A 16,976-nucleotide genomic window follows, 5' to 3' on the forward strand; every position below is an offset into this window, starting at 1 on the left:
TTCGAAAGTAATGGAGAAAATAGTTTATGAACAGGTTGATAGATACCTTGCTACTAATAAACTAATGTACAAATTCCAATCCGGCTTCAGAACTAACCACTCCACTGACACATGCCTTCTCTATCTGACCGACCACATCAAACATGAGGTGGACGCGGGCAAATACTGCGGCATGGTCATGCTGGACATTCAGAAGGCCTTTGACACCGTTATCCACGCTGTACTGTTGGATAAGCTCCGAGCAATCGGATTCAACGAAACCTCATCAAGCTGGATGCAATCTTACTTGGAGGAGAGGAAACAGGTGGTAGAGGTGAACGGCACCATGTCCCCTCCCCTCTCAGTAAGCTGTTGAGTCCCCCAAGGCAGTATACTAGGACCTTTACTGTTCCTAATATACGTGAATGACATGCCATCAGCATGCCACTGTGAATTGTTCCTGTTTGCGGATGACTCGGCCCTGCTGGTATCCGGCAAGGACAAGTCACAGGTGGAACAAATCCTCAGTGCTGAACTCCTCAATATTTGCACCTGGCTCGCTGACAACAAGCTATCCATACACTTAGGTAAAACGGAATCCATCCTATTTGGGTCCCACATCAACCTTCTTAAAGTCAATGACTTCACTATAAAAGTGGCTGACATTGTTATCACCAGGAAGGATGAGATCACCTACCTAGGTTCCATTCTAGAGGCTAATCTTTCCTGTGATAAAATGGCAACCAAGGTGATCAAAAAGGTCAACCAAAGAACGAGATTCCTCTACAGAATCTCCTCTCTGGTCAACAAAAGCACCTTGAGGATTCTAGCGGGAACTCTCATTCAACCCTTTTTCGATTACGCTTGCACCTCCTGGTACCCCAGCACCTCCAAAACCCTCAAATCTAGACTCCAAACATCCCAGAATAAGATAATCCGGTTACTTTTAGACCTCCACCCCAGATCACACCTCAATCCAACCCACTTCTCCAAAGTGGGCTGGCTCAGGGTGGAGGACAGAGTAAAACAACTTGCACTGAGCCTAGTCTATAAAATCCGCTACACCTCCTTGATACCGAAGTACATGTCAAATTACTTCCTTAACGTAAATGACCGCCATAACCACAACACCAGGGGGAGCACCACAAACCACGTTAAACCCAGATTTCGATCTAACAAAGGTCTTAACTCATTCTCTTTCTATGCCACATCAATGTGGAATGCACTCCCAACAGGTATAAAAGTAAGTGCATCTCTATATTCCTTCAAAACCGCTCTAAAACAACACCTCCAGGCAACTTCAACACTTTACTAATACCCTCCTCCATTCACATCCCATCTCCCCGGATTATAAACAACTCAAATGTACTTCTAATGTATATACTTGTTCTTATGCTATCTGAACTCACTATGTTCTCTGCTGGCTGTACATATCCTACTAAATAAGACCTACACTGTTTCAATGTCCACATTTCTCTGTTGATGCAATTGTTGATGACTGAAGTTCTGATATCAACCAAAGCTCCTCATCCCACCCCCCGGATTGTAAATAATTCAATGTACATACTATGATGATCAACCTGTGTGATGACTGTTTTATGTTGATAGTATATATTTGTACCATGAATTGATTAACGTGGACCCCGACTTAAACAAGTTGAAAAACTTATTTGGGTGTTACCATTTAGTGGTCAATTGTACGGAATATGTACTGTACTGTGCAATCTACTAATAAAAGTATCAATCAATCAATCAAAAAACAAGGCCCCTGCCCTGCAACACAATAAATCAAAAAATAGAAAATACTAGCAGCAGCTGTAAAGTTTAGATCCACAAAGGAAAGAAGAAAGTGAATGAATGGCCCCCCGGCCCAGGGGCCATTTACAGCCCGCAGGTAATTTTCTAACGGCCCCATGGCACATTTTAAAATCACGATTGAAAAATTTTTATAACGTAAAAAGTGGTATAAAAGAGCAAACGGGTGAAATGTAACAAGAAAATGTTGCAATGTTGACTCTAATAACACAAAGCTGCCATGCAAGCTGTTTCTTTTTTTAAAAATAATAATGAATCAAAATCAATGTCATTATGAATTATTGACCTATACAAGACTCCAATTACGTCACGTCAGTACAGATAAGAACACATTTTTATTTTGCATTAGCTGGTGGTAGTGCAGGATAAAAGAGCAATAAGGTGCAGATATAAATAAATACTACAGATAAATAAATTGCACTTTTGCATATGCATCCAGGTGTATGGATGTATGTTGTATTGTTGTTACATTCCAGCGAGTTAATCCATTTTGGGGGGGAATTGAGGGGATTATTTTAATGCGTTCAAGAGTCTTACGGCCTGAGGGAAGAAGCTGTTACAGAACTTCTGCTACGGAGGCTGCAGAACCTCTTTCTAGAGTCCAGCAAGGAAAACAGTCCTTGTTGGGAAGTGGGAGGAGTCCCTGCAGATTTTCTGAGCCCTGGTCAGGCAGCGGCTTTTTGTGATCTCCAAGATAGGAGGAAGAGAAGTCCCGATGATCTTTTCTGCCGTCCTCACCACTCTCTGCAGAGACTTCAATCTACAGATTAGGGTTTTCTCGATACCAATATTTTGGTACCCAATTTTTTTCAAACAAACAATTCAACTATTATTAAAAAATATGTATATTTCATTTAAAATGTTTGTAACTTTTCAAGAAAGAAAAGTTTTCTAAGGAAAATTATAGTATTCCATAAATTTGTCAGCATTGCATTAGTTTGATACGTTATCCAAAAATGTAACATTGAAAAATAGGTCTCTTTAGATGACAGACTAACTGCGCAGTTTTTAACTGCCGCAACCTAGATTTGAACCAGGTTTGCTGTAGCCACAATGCAAAGTACTAACAACTATGTGATCACAGGTGTCAACCATTTTTTTCTACAGAAAGTTTACCTCCAACACCTCTGATTTCAGGTTAAATTGCCAAAGCCTCCCGGGCTTGCCAGGAGTAGAGGCTAGAATTTTCTGATCCATAGTCAGATACATAGTCCCATGTGCCACTTGCAGTCTGAACAACTAGTCGGGAGCACAGGGCTGGACTGTAGCTTCTCTTTCTTATTCCACTTAACAACATGATGTCAAAAAAGAAATATTTTCAGATAGCTCACAAACTGACCCACTGCAAGAAACTTGGTTGCTGTGACACGGATTTGAATCGGGGCTCCTGCGGCCACAACGCAGAGTACTAACCACTATACGATCACAGCTGTTAATTGTCCTTGCTACAGCTAATTAAACTACGTTACTTTGACTCCGGGTTAAAGTACAAAAGTTTGCCGAGGTAGCCAGGAGTCAAATCTAGAATTTTCTGATCCGTATTCAGACGCGTTGTCCATTGCGCCACTAGCCCTCGTTTAAAGAGTTCTGGTGAATAAGGCTGGACATGTAGATTGTTGACTCTGGCAAAAGGGGTTAAACACTGACAATGCAGTGACCATGAAGGAACTCAAACTCACTGAAAAGACCAACTGCGCTAACGAGGCTATGACAACAGTCTTAGCTCACAAGTTGTGACGTCACCACTATACGTTGTCTTAAAAATTGCAATTTTTTTTAAGGCTAGACTGTAATTTTTCATTGTTATTCCACTTAACGTCAAAAAAGGAATGTTTTTAGTTTACACACAACAAGACTCACTGTGAGAAGCTTGGTTGCTGTGACCCGGATTCGAACCAGGGTTCCTGCGGCCACAACCCAGAGTACTAACCACTATACCATCACAGCTGTAAACTGTTGTTGCTACAGCAAATTAACCTACGTAACTTTGACTCCGGGTTAAAGTACAAAAGTTTGCTGAGCTAGCCAGGAGTCGAACCTAGAATCTTCTGATCCGTAGTCAGACGCGTTATCCATTGCGCCACTAGCCCTTTTTTAGAGCGTACGGGTGAACAAGGCTGGACACGTAGATTGTTGACTCTGGCAAAAGGGGTTAAACACTGACAATGCAGTGACCATGAAGGAACTCAAACACACTGAAAAGATACATGACTTCCCCGTGTGAGGATCGAGCTAATGGCACTAGGGATTTTGAATAATAGACAAAATTCCCCCAAAAATCACAATTCCTCTTTGAACAGTGACAATGAAGGGATTCCAACCCGCTAAAACAAAAAACACATGCCCCGTGTGAGGATTGAACTCACGACCTTCAGATTATGAGACTGACGCGCTACCTACTGCGCTAACGAGGCCATGACAATAAGTTTAGCTCACCAGTTGTTACGTCACCACTATACGATGTCTTAAAAATTGCAATTTGAACAACACATTGGGAGCACGAGGCTAGACTGTAGCTTTTCATTGTTATTCCACTTAACAACATAATGTCCAAAAATAAATATTTTTAGATAACACACTAAAAGATACTGATACCGATACCATTAATTTATTATTGGCAATTTTTGTCAGTCAAAAATATTATTACTATTGTTATTATTTAAGACAAATCACAAGACAAATACAGACCATTTATACCACATTTATTATGGTCAATATAAAATTTAAGTAAAATTAAAATAAATAACATAAATATGAAAAATAAATTAAATATAAACAAAAAATATACACATTTTCACTTTTCTTTTTTCTCAAAGTATTGGTAGAAAAAGCTTTAAAAAATTATTTATAACAATGTTATGTTTCAAACTTCTTTGTGGAAGTAAACTTATAACACTTCTCTGAAGCAAAGTCAATAATTTCCTTATCACAATAAACTAGGATTTTCTTGTCCTATAAACCTGCATACGAAAGACAGTTCCCTGAGAAAATGAACTTGGAAAAATGATCTACAAAAATGTCTGACACCATCACACCTTTAGTGTACTCGAGATCAATCGAAAATCCTCGAAAAAATTGTTGCAGAGCAGCTAAATGAACACTTAGCGTTTAACAATCTATGTGAAACCTTTCAATCCGGTTTCAGGGCAAATCACTCGACTGAGACAGCCCTGGCAAAAATGACTAATGATCTATTGCTAACGATGGATTCTGATGCGTCATCTATGTTGCTGCTCCTCGATCTTAGCGCTGCTTTCGATACCGTCGATCATAATATTTTATTAGAGCGTATCAAAACATGAGGCTTCACGGTGGCAGAGGGGTTAGTGCGTCTGCCTCACAATACGAAGCTCCTGCAGTCCTGGGTTCAAACCCAGGCTCGGGATCTTTCTGTGTGGAGTTTGCATGTTCTCCCCGTGAATGCATGGGTTCCCTCCGGGTACTCCGGCTTCCTCCCACTTCCAAAGACATGCACCTGGGGATAGGTTGATTGGCAACACTAAATTGGCCCTAGTGTGTGAATGTGAGTGTGAATGTTGTCTGTCTATCTGTGTTGGCCCTGCGATGAGGTGGCGACTTGTCCAGAGTGTACCCCGCCTTCCGCCCGATTGTAGCTGAGATAGGCGCCAGCACCCCCCGCGACCCCAAAAGGGAATAAGCGGTAGGAAATGGATGGATGGATGGATCAAAACACGAATTGGTATGTCAGACTCAGCCCTGTCATGGTTTAACTCTTATCTTACTGATAGGATGCAGTGAGTCTCCCATAACAATGTGACCTCGGACTATGTTAAGGTAACGTGTGGAGTTCCCCAGGGTTCGGTCTTTGGCCCTGCACTCTTTAGCATCTACATGCTGCCGCTAGGTGACATCACACGCAAATACGGTATTAGCTTTCACTGTTATGCTGATGACACCCAACTCTACATGCCCCTAAAGCTGACCAACACGCCGGATTGTAGTCAGTTGGAAGCGTGTCTTAATGAAATTAAACAATGGATGTCCGCTAACTTTTTGCAACTTAATGCCAAAAAAACGGAAATGCTGATTATCGGTCCTGCTAGACACCGACCTCTATTTAATAATACAACTCTAACATTTGACAACCAAACAATTAAACAAGGCGACACGGTAAAGAATCTGGGTATTATCTTCGACCCAACTCTCTCCTTTGAGGCACACATTAAAAGCGTTACTAGAACGGCCTTCTTTCATCTCCGTAATATCGCTAAAATTCGCTCCATTCTGTCCACTAAAGACGCCGAGATCATTATCCATGCGTTTGTTACGTCTCGTCTCGATTACTGTAACGTATTATTTTCGGGTCTCCCCATGTCTAGCATTAAAAGATTACAGTTGGTACTAAATGCGGCTGCTAGACTTTTGACAAGAACAAGAAAGTTTGATCACATTACGCCTGTACTGGCTCACCTGCACTGGCTTCCTGTGCACTTAAGATGTGACTTTAAGGTTTTACTACTTACGTATAAAATACTACACGGTCTAGCTCCAGCCTATCTTGCCGATTGTCTTGTACCGTATGTCCCGGCAAGAAATCTGCGTTCAAAAGACTCCGGCTTATTAGTGATTCCTAGAGCCCAAAAAAAGTCTGCGGGCTATAGAGCGTTTTCCGTTCGGGCTCCAGTACTCTGGAATGCCCTCCCGGTAACAGTTCGAGATGCTACCTCAGTAGAAGCATTTAAGTCTCACCTTAAAACTCATGTGTATACTCTAGCCTTTAAATAGACCTCCTTTTTAGACCAGTTGATCTGCCGCTTTTTTTCTTTCTCCTATGTCCCCCCCTCCCTTGTGGAGGGGGTCCGGTCCGATGACCATGGATGAAGTACTGGCTGTCCAGAGTCGAGACCCAGGATGGACTGCTCGTCGGGACCCAGGATGGACCGCTCGCCTGTATCGGTTGGGGACATCTCTACGCTGCTGATCCGCTTGAGATGGTTTCCTGTGGACGGGACTCTCGCTGCTGTCTTGGATCAGCTTGAACTGAACTCTCGCGGCTGTGCTGGAGCCACTATGGATTGAACTTTCACAGTATCATGTTAGACCCGCTCGACATCCATTGCTTTCGGTCCCCTAGAGAGGGGGGTTGCCCACATCTGAGGTCCTCTCCAAGGTTTCTCATAGTCAGCATTGTCGCTGGCGTCCCACTGGATGTGAATTCTCTCTGCCCACTGGGTGTGAGTTTTCCTTGCCCTTTTGTGGGTTCTTCCGAGGATGTTGTAGTCGTAATGATTTGTGCAGTCCTTTGAGACATTTGTGATTTGGGGCTATATAAATAAAAATTGATTGATTGATTGAGATATGTCATCACACGTCACACTTTACTGAAGTAACATGTTCACGTTTTCTGCTTTGATACGATTACGCCTCTGGCTGATTATTTCTCCGGCCTTAGAGAAGAGTCTCTCTGCTGGAACAGACGTTGCAATAGTTCCAAGGTATTTTTTCGCAACTTTGTTCAGCATTGGGAATGTGTTTTCATTTTTTTTCCACCAAACCAAAGGGTCCTCAATCCTTGGGATCACCTTTTCCTCCATGTATCTTCTCATTTCAACATACGCATCTGTGTTTGCTGTGCGATTGCTCTGAAAAGCCAGAACATGACTGTCAAACTCCTGCCATATTCCCTTGGATGATGAGCACTCAGCAGGTGACTCTTGTGTCACAGTTGATGCAGTCGCGTCGGCCTCATGTCTTGTTGACTGTGTTTTGGCGCAGGCCAGGGCTTGCATTTCTGTGATGATCCGTGATTTAATCATATCCACATTTGCAGAATCACTGAACACAATGTTTTTGAAGCGAATGTCCAAAAAGGTGCTGGCTGCAAGAGTGTGGTTGTGTTCAATGTTTTGGAACCTTTGCTTGCATTGTGCAGCAAGTTGTGAAGCCAGACTGTTATCCTGGTCAGCAGATGTGGTTACTTTCTGGAGAAGAAGACAGACCAGAGGTATGACTTTGGAAATCGTGACATACTGCTCTGCTGAAACCTCCTTGGTGGCCTCTTCAAAAGGCCTGAGGACATCACTGGCCTGCCTAATGTGGGACCATTCTTCATCACATAGGCACATGTTGTTTCTTCCGAGAAGACAAAGTGTTGTTGTGATGGCTTGTTGTTGCTCATACAGTCTGTCAATCATGTACAACACAGAGTTCCATCTAGTATCTACTGCTTGGATTAGTTTATGCTGTGGTAAATTCAACTGATTTTGTACTTCTTTTAGCTTGTCAATTGCTCTGGTGCTGTGATGGAAGAACCGAACAATGGCACTGCATTTCTCAAAGCTGGACTCAAGACTTGTGTCAGCCTTAATGGAGTCCTTCAGAATGAGGTTGAGTGTGTGAGAAAAACAAGGAATATGTTTCCAACAAGTTTTACGCACAGCAGAGACCATATTGGCTCCGTTGTCTGTAACAACCGCATGAACCTTACTGGTGATGCCCCATTCATCAGTTGTTTTTTTGAGGAGTTCAGATATATTGTCTGCTGTGTGCTGCACAGCTACATGGATTGTTGCAAGGTTGCAAGACTGCAATGCCCTCCCGGTAACAGTTCGAGATGCCACCTCAGTAGAAGCATTTAAGTCTCACCTTAAAACTCATTTGTATACTCTAGCCTTTAAATAGACTCCCTTTTTAGACCAGTTGATCTGCCGTTTCTTTTCTTTTTCTTCTATGTCCCACTCTCCCTTGTGGAGGGGGTCCGGTCCGATCCGGTGGCCATGTACTGCTTGCCTGTGTATCGGCTGGGGACATCTCTGCGATGCTGATCCGCCTCCGCTTGGGATGGTTTCCTGCTGGCTCCGCTGGGAACGGGACTCTCGCTGCTGTGTTGGATCCGCTTTGGATTGGATTGGACTGGACTCTCGCGACTGTGTTGGATCCATTGTGGATTGAACTTTCACAGTATCATGTTAGACCCGCTCGACATCCATTGCTTTCCTCCTCTCTAAGGTTCTCATAGTCATCATTGTCACAGACGTCCCACTGGGTCATTATTGTCACCGATGTCCCACTGGGTGTGAGTTTTCCTTGCCCTTATGTGGGCCTACCGAGGATGTCGTGGTGGTTTGTGCAGCCCTTTGAGACACTATTGATTTAGGGCTATATAAGTAAACATTGATTGATTGGTTGATTGATCTGCCAGTCTTTGTCAATAAAATGTCCTGACAGAGTCAAATAACCTTCAGTGGTTCTTGCAGTCCACATGTCGGTTGTTAAAACCACACTGCTTGCTGATTGCATAGAGTCCTTTACTGTTTTTTGTGCATGCTCGTACAGTTTGGGAATTTCACCTATCATCATGGATTTCCGACTAGGGATCTGGTATCGAGGATCTACCACCTTCATAAAATGCCGGAAACCTTGGTCCTCTACTATTGAAATGGGTTGCAAGTCCTTCACAATCATTTTGGCAAGGCTTGTTGTGATCTCACGTGCTCTATGAGACTCATCTGAAAAGAATAACATTTTCATGTCACAATAGGGAAGATAAAATGTATTTGTTATAAAAGATATTAAGGATTTAATGAGATATTAGGGCTTTCCAATTAACTGTCGAATCCGAATCGCAAGAAGCTGCAGTTATTTTTTAAAGTTTGTGATATAATTAGCAATTAATGAAATATAAAATAGGCTAATGTTTTCGAAATGGAAAAAATCATGTTACAGATTAAAACCTAAATCCCATTCAATCATATATTTCAAAATTTTCTTGGAAAAAAATAAAACTGTAATGCAAAGATGAAGAATCTCCAAATGTTATCTCTTTCTTATCTTGTTTTAAATAATCAAGCAATTTTCAACTAACAGTAAATTCCCCTGTGTGGAAATTATTTGAATTTAGGATAATCATTTAAAAAAAAAATTTCAGTAAACATTACTAAAAATAACAAAAAACAATGCCTGTTTTAAGTCAACAATTGGACAACACTGGATATAATTTCCCCCTTCACCTGAAGTGTATGTTATTAGTAGATTGTGATCGGAATATTTATAGACTTTATCACTACACTGTCAAAGGTCGGACACTAACTAGGCTACCTGGATACACTTGGCTTTTTTGCAGACTTTTGTGCAGGGTCTTCAGCCGGGCTGCGGGTGGCGGTGCAGGGTCTTTCACAGCAGCGTGAGCCTGTCTTTTTACCAGCTCACTGTGGCTCTCGGGATGTGTGGTCTTTATATGTTTAAATAAATTGCTGGTGTTTTCTGCTGTGTGGCACTTGTTTGTCACACAGGTCGCACCGTGCCGTGGCTTTGTCTACTGGTGAAAAATAACACCACACCACGCTTCGTTTCTTGTCTCCCATTATCGCGTCTCTGGCTTTTCCATTCCTCCGGCTCCCGCATCTGTGGCCGCGCTGACCTCCTGGCCTGGCTGCATCGCTGTCGGCTGGCTGTGTGTGTGTTGCACGTTGACGACGCTCATTCGCTGTCTCCTGTGACGTGACTGGGCCAGCTCTATACTCTGCCAGGTACAGGGGTGTCCCAGCACATAGTAAGTTAAGTAAGTAATCAAAAACATCTGAAAGTGATGCTTGCACCCCCCACACGCCGTTTTTTGGTTTATATAGATACTTTTTTCAGAAAAGTGATGCCAAATGAGTAGCGTGTGAGTATCGATATATCGATACCACAGGATCGATACTCACATCCCTAATGTACGGGATTCGAACCAGGGTTCCTGCGGCCACGATGCAGAGTACTAACCACTATACGAACACAGATATTGATCACTCTTGCTGTAGCAGATTAACATACGGAACTTTGACTTTGGTTTAAAGTACAAAAGTTTGCCAAGCTAGCCAGGAGTCGAACCTAGAATCTTCTAATCCGTAGTCAGACGCGTTATCCATTGCGCCACTAGCCCTTGATTAAGGTGATTTGGTGAGTAACACTGGATACGATGATTATTGACTCTGGCAAAATCCAATCCAATCCAATCCACTTTATTTATATAGCACATTTAAACAACAATAACGTTTCCAAAGTGCTGCACAGCCATGTTAAAAACAATATTATGCTCCACCAATGACTGAATAAAACAAAAAATGAATAAAAATAAAACCAATAAAAACAATATAAAAACAAATATGATTAAAAACTATTTTAAAGGGTAAAATCAATTAAAACAGTAAAATAAAAATCAAAGTGTATAAAAAACACAGAGGACCACACAACTCACGTAGTGTTAAAAGCCAAAGAATAAAAGTGGGTCTTAAGACGAGACTTAAAACACTCCACTGTGGAAGCAGTTTGAACATGGAGCGGCAGAGTGTTCCAGAGCTTTAGGGCCGACCACAGAGAAGGCCCTGTCTCCCCTGGTCTTAAGTCTGGTCTTGGGCACCACGAGCTGGAGCTGGCTTTCGGACCTCAGAGCGCGCGCAGGGATGTAAATTTGGATGAGGTCCGAGATATATTGAGGTGCCAGTCCATGTAAAGATTTAAAAACAAACAGCAATGTTTTAAAATCAATTCTAAAATGAACAGGGAGCCAGTGCAAACTCTGAAGAATTGGGGTTATATGCTGGCGTTTCCTGGCCCCTGTTAAAAGTCGTGCTGCCGCGTTCTGGACTAACTGCAACCGGGAGAGAGCTTTTTGGCTAATGCCAGCATAAAGTGCATTGCAGTAGTCCAGGCCACTTGAAATAAAAGCATGCACCACTTGTTCAAAAAGGTTAAAAGATAAAAACGGTTTAACCTTTACTAAAAGACGAAGGTGATAAAAACACGATTTTAAAACGCCATTGACTTGTTTTTCTAGTTTAAAATCGCTGTCTATAGTGACGCCAAGGCTGGTGACTTTGGGACGCACATAATTTTGCAATGGTCCCAAGTCAGTGAGGGCCGGACCAAAAACTAAAATTTCCGTTTTTCCCTCATTCATTATTTAAAAATTCTGGGCTAACCAAGCCTTGACGTCACATAGACAGTTGAGAAGGGGTGTCAGGGGGCCGTGGTTTTTTGAAATCGGCATATAAATTTGGCAGTCATCTGCATAAAAGTGATAAAACACTCCATATTTGAAATGTGCGACCAGTGGTGAGTCACCACTAAGCAAAAACCGCGCATGCTCAGATAAGTAGCGTCAGATTTATCGCCCGTCCGAGCACCCACTGGCAGAAATGTAGATCGGCGCTTATGCTATAGAGCAGGGGTCACCAACGCGGTGCCCGCGGGCACCAGGTAGCCCGTAAGGACCAAATGAGTCGCCCACTGGCCTGTTCTAAAAATAGCTCAAATAGCAGCACTTACCAGTGAGCTACCTATATTTTTTTAATTTTATTTATTTTCTAGCAAGCTGGTCTCGCTTTGCTCGACATTTTAAATTCTAAGAGAGACAAAACTCAAATAGAATTTGAAAATCCAAGAAAATATTTTAAAGACTTGGTCTCCACTTGTTTAAATAAATTCATTTATTTTTTTACTTTGCTTCTTTTAACTTTCAGAAAGACAATTTTAGAGAAAAAATAAAAAAACAAAGGGGGACGGCGTAGTGCAGTGGGAGAGTGGCCGCGCGCAACCCGAGGGTCCCTGGTTCAATCCACACTTTGTACCAACCTCGTTGTGTCCTGAGCAAGACACTTCACCCTTGCTCCTGATGGGTGCTGGTTAGAGCCTTGCATGGCAGCTCCCGCCATCAGTGTGTGAATGTGTGTGTGAATGGGTAAATGTGGAAGTGGTGTCAAAGCGCTTTGAGTACCTTGAAGGTAGAAAAGCGCTATACAAATACAACCCATTTATTATCATTTATGTTTCTTAAAAATATCTCCAAGAGGGAGGAGATAAAGAGCGAACAGGATGGGGCCTAAAATAAACACTGACAATGCAGTGACCATGAAGGAATTCAAACTCTCTGAAAAGAAACATGACTGCCCCGTGTGAGGATCGAGCTAATGGCACTAGGGAATTTGAATAATAGACGAAATTCCGCCCAAAAATCACAGTTCCTCTTTGAACAGTGACAATGAAGGGATCCCAACCCGCTAAAACAAAAAACACATGCCCCGTGTGAGGATTGAACTCACGACCTTCAGATTATGAGACTGACGCGCTACTTACTGCGCTAACGAGGCCATGACTTCAGGTTTAGCTCGCCAGTCTTTACATCCCCACTATACGATGTCTTAAAAATTGCAATTTGAACAAGACATCGGGAGCACGAGGCTAGACTGTAGCTTTTCATTGTTATTCCACTTAACATAATGTCAAAAAAGAAATATTTTAGTTAACACACAAAACGACGCACTGCAAGAAATTTGGTTGCTGTGACCCGGATTCGAACCAGGGTTCCTGCGGCCACAACGCAGGGTACTCACCACTAAACGATCACAGATGTTGATCGCTCTTGCTACAGCAAATTAACACACGGAACTTTGACTTTGGTTTAAAGTACAAAAGCTGGCCGAGATAGCCAGGAGTCGAACCTAGAATCTTCTGATCCGTAGTCAGACGCGTTATCCATTGCGCCACTAGCCCTTGTTTAAGCTGTTCTGGTGAGTAACACTGGACCCGTAGACTGTTGACTCTGGCAAAAGGGGTTAAACACTGACAATGCAGTGACCATGAAGGAACTCAAACTCACTGAAAAGAAACATGACTGCCCCGTGTGAGGATCGAGCTAATGGCACTAGGGATTTTGAATAATAGACAAAATTCCCCCCAAAAAATCACAGTTCCTCTTTGAACAGTGACAATGAAGGGATTTCAACCCGCTAAAACAAAAAACACATGCCTCGTGTGAGGATAGAACTCACGACCTTCAGATTATGAAACTGACGCGCTATCTACTGCGCTAACGAGGCTATTAAAACAGATTTAGCTCACCAGTCATTACCTCACCACTATACGATGTCTTAAAAAGTGCAATTTGAACAACACATCGGGAGCACGAGGCTAGACTGTAGCTTTTCATTGTTATTCCGCTTAACAACATAATGTCAAAAAAGAAATATTTTTAGTTAACACACTACAAGTAATTTGATTGCTGTGACCCGGAGTCGAACCGGGGTTTCTGCGGCCACAACGCAGAGTACTAACCACTATACGATCACAGCTGTTGACCGCTTAGCTACAGCAAATTAACCTCCGTAACTTTGACTCCGGGTTAAAATACAAAAGTTTTGCGAGATAGCCAGGAATTGCACCTAGAATCTTCTGATCCGTAGTCAGACACGTTATCCATTGCGCCACTAGCCCTTGATTATAAATCTCTGGAGAACAACACTGGACACGAAGATTATTGACTCAGGCAAAAGGGGTTAAACACTGACAATGCAGTGACCATGAAGGAACTCAAACTCTCTGAAAAGAAACATGACTGCCCCGTGTGAGGATCGAGCTAATGGCACTAGGGATTTTGAATAATAGGCCAAATTCCACCCAAAAATCACAGTTCCTCTTTGAACAGTGACAATGATGGGATTCCAACCCGCTAAAACAAAAAACACTTGCCCCGTGTGAGGATTGAACTCACGACCTTCAGATTATGAGACTGACACGCTACCTACTGCGCTAACGAGGCTATGAGATTCAACCTTTGCTCACCAGTCTTTACGTCACCACTATACGATGTCTTAAAAATTGCAATTTGAACAACACATCGGGAGCACGAGGCTAGACTGTAGCTTTTCATTGTTATTCCACTTGACCTAATGTCAAAAAAGAAATATTTTAGTTAACACACAAAATGACACACAGCTAGTAATTTGGTTGCTGTGACCCGGCTTTGAACCGGGGTTCCTGCAGCCACAAAGCAGAGTACTAACCACTATACGATCACAGCTGTTGATCACCACTGCCATAGCAAATTAACATACAAAACCTTGTCTTTGGTTTAAAGTACAAAAGCTTGGCAAGCTAGCCAGGAGTCGAACCCAGAATCTTCTGATCCGTAGTCAGACGCGTTATCCATTGCACCACTAGCCCTTGGTTAAGGTGTTCTGGTTAGTAAATCTGGACACGAAGATTATTGACTCTTGCAAAAGTGGTTAAACACTGACCATGCAGTGACCATGAAGGAACTCAAACACACTGAAAAGAAACATGACTGCCCCGTGTGAGGATCGAGCTAATGGCACTAGGGATTTTGAATGATAGACAAAATTTCCCTCAAAAAATCACAATTCCTCTTTGAACAGTGACAATGAAGGGATTTCAACCCGCTAAAACAAAAAACACATGCCCTGTGTGAGGATTGAACTCACGACCTTCAGATTATCAATCAATCAATCAATCAATGTTTACTTATATAGCCCTAAATCACTAGTGTCTCAAAGGGCTGCACAAACCACTACGACATCCTCGGTAGGCCCACATAAGGGCAAGGAAAACTCACACCCAGTGGGACGTCGGTGACAATGATGACTATGAGAACCTTGGAGAGGAGGAAAGCAATGGATGTCGAGCGGGTCTAACATGATACTGTGAAAGTTCAATCCATAATGGATCCAACACAGTCGCAAGAGTCCCGTTCACAGCGGAGCCAGCAGGAAAACATCCCAAGCGGAGGCGGATCAGCAGCGCAGAGATGTCCCCAGCCGATACACAGGCGAGCAGTACATGGCCACCGGATCGGACCGGACTCCCTCCACAAGGGAGAGTGGAACATAGGAGAAAAAGAAAAGAAACGGCAGATCAACTGGTCCAAAAAGGGAGTCTATTTAAAGGCTAGAGTATACAAATGAGTTTTAAGGTGAGACTTAAATGCTTCTACTGAGGTGGCATCTCGAACTGTTACCGGGAGGGCATTCCAGAGTACTGGAGCCCGAAATGAAAACGCTCTATAGCCCGCAGACTTTTTTTGGGCTTTGGGAATCACTAATAAGCCGGAGTCCTTTGAACGCATATTTCTTGCCGGGACATACGGTACAATACAATCGGCAAGATAGGATGGAGCTAGACCGTGTAGTATTTTATACGTAAGTAGTAAAACCTTAAAGTCACATCTTAAGTGCACAGGAAGCCAGTGCAGGTGAGCCAGTACAGGCGTAATGTGATCAAACTTTCTTGTTCTTGTCAAAAGTCTAGCAGCCGCATTTTGTACCAACTGTAATCTTTTAATGCTAGACATGGGGAGACCCGAAAATAATACGTTACAGTAATCGAGACGAGACGTAACAAACGCATGGATAATGATCTCAGCGTCTTTAGTGGACAGAATGGAGCGAATGTTAGCGATATTACGGAGATGAAAGAAGGCCGTTTTAGTAACGCTTTTAATGTGTGACTCAAAGGAGAGCGTTGGGTCAAAGATAACACCCAGATTGTTTACCATGTCGCCTTGTTTAATTGTTTGGTTGTCAAATGTTAGAGTTGTATCATTAAATAGAGGTCGGTGTCTAGCAGGACCGATAATCAGCATTTCCGTTTTTTTGGCGTTGAGTTGCAAAAAGTTAGCGGACATCCATTGTTTAATTTCATTAAGACACGCCTCCAGCTGACTACAATCCGGCGTGTTGGTCAGCTTTAGGGGCATGTAGAGTTGGGTGTCATCAGCATAACAGTGAAAGCTGTTACCGTATTTGCGTATGATGTCACCTAGCGGCAGCATGTAGATGCTGAAGAGTGCAGGGCCAAGGACCGAACCCTGGGGAACTCCACACGTTACCTTAACGTAGTCCGAGGTCACATTGTTATGGGAGACGCACTGCATCCTATCAGTAAGATAAGAGTTAAACCAAGACAGGCTTAAGTCTGACATACCAATTCGTGTTTTGATACGTTCTAATAAAATATTATGATCGACGTATCGAAAGCAGCGCTAAGATCGAGGAGCAGCAACATGGATGACGCATCAGAATCCATCGTTAGCAATAGATCATTAGTCATTTTTGCGAGGGCTGTCTCCGTGGAGTGATTTGCCCTGAAACCGGATTGAAAGGTTTCACATAGATTGTTAGACGCTAAGTGTTCATTTAACTGCTCTGCAACAATTTTTTCGAGGATTTTTGAAATAAAGGGAAGGTGAGACTGACGCGCTACCTACTGCGCTAACGAGGCCCTGACAGCAGGTTTAGCTCACCAGTTGTTACGTCGCCACTATACGATGTCTTAAAAATTGCAATCTGAACAACACATCGGGAGCACGAGGCTAGACTGTAGCTTTTCATTATTATTCCACTTAACCTAATGTCAAAAAATAATTGTTTTTAGTTAACACACAAAAA

General features: G+C 42.7%; 1 protein-coding gene and 9 non-coding genes across 10 annotated transcripts in view; 1 reads left to right on the forward strand and 9 right to left on the reverse strand.

Annotated features, from left to right (window-relative positions):
* The window catches only part of cd40 (CD40 molecule, TNF receptor superfamily member 5), a 55,807-nt gene that overhangs the window by 33,248 nt on the left and 5,583 nt on the right, over positions 1 to 16,976 (forward strand). The gene's annotated exons all lie outside the window — the stretch shown is intronic.
* Positions 3,670 to 3,741, reverse strand: trnah-gug (transfer RNA histidin (anticodon GUG)). The gene has a single exon. It is a non-coding gene; the product is annotated as a tRNA-His (tRNA).
* Positions 3,812 to 3,884, reverse strand: trnar-acg (transfer RNA arginine (anticodon ACG)). The gene has a single exon. It is a non-coding gene; the product is annotated as a tRNA-Arg (tRNA).
* trnam-cau (transfer RNA methionine (anticodon CAU)) lies at positions 4,136 to 4,208 on the reverse strand. The gene has a single exon. It is a non-coding gene; the product is annotated as a tRNA-Met (tRNA).
* Positions 10,606 to 10,678, reverse strand: trnar-acg (transfer RNA arginine (anticodon ACG)). The gene has a single exon. It is a non-coding gene; the product is annotated as a tRNA-Arg (tRNA).
* trnam-cau (transfer RNA methionine (anticodon CAU)) lies at positions 12,812 to 12,884 on the reverse strand. Its single transcript has one exon. It is a non-coding gene; the product is annotated as a tRNA-Met (tRNA).
* Positions 13,215 to 13,287, reverse strand: trnar-acg (transfer RNA arginine (anticodon ACG)). The gene has a single exon. It is a non-coding gene; the product is annotated as a tRNA-Arg (tRNA).
* On the reverse strand, positions 13,541 to 13,613 carry trnam-cau (transfer RNA methionine (anticodon CAU)). The gene has a single exon. It is a non-coding gene; the product is annotated as a tRNA-Met (tRNA).
* trnah-gug (transfer RNA histidin (anticodon GUG)) lies at positions 13,794 to 13,865 on the reverse strand. Its single transcript has one exon. It is a non-coding gene; the product is annotated as a tRNA-His (tRNA).
* Positions 14,260 to 14,332, reverse strand: trnam-cau (transfer RNA methionine (anticodon CAU)). Its single transcript has one exon. It is a non-coding gene; the product is annotated as a tRNA-Met (tRNA).

The sequence above is a fragment of the Nerophis ophidion genome, linkage group LG06 (genome assembly GCF_033978795.1).
Source record: "Nerophis ophidion isolate RoL-2023_Sa linkage group LG06, RoL_Noph_v1.0, whole genome shotgun sequence".
Taxonomy (NCBI): Eukaryota; Metazoa; Chordata; class Actinopteri; order Syngnathiformes; family Syngnathidae; genus Nerophis; species Nerophis ophidion.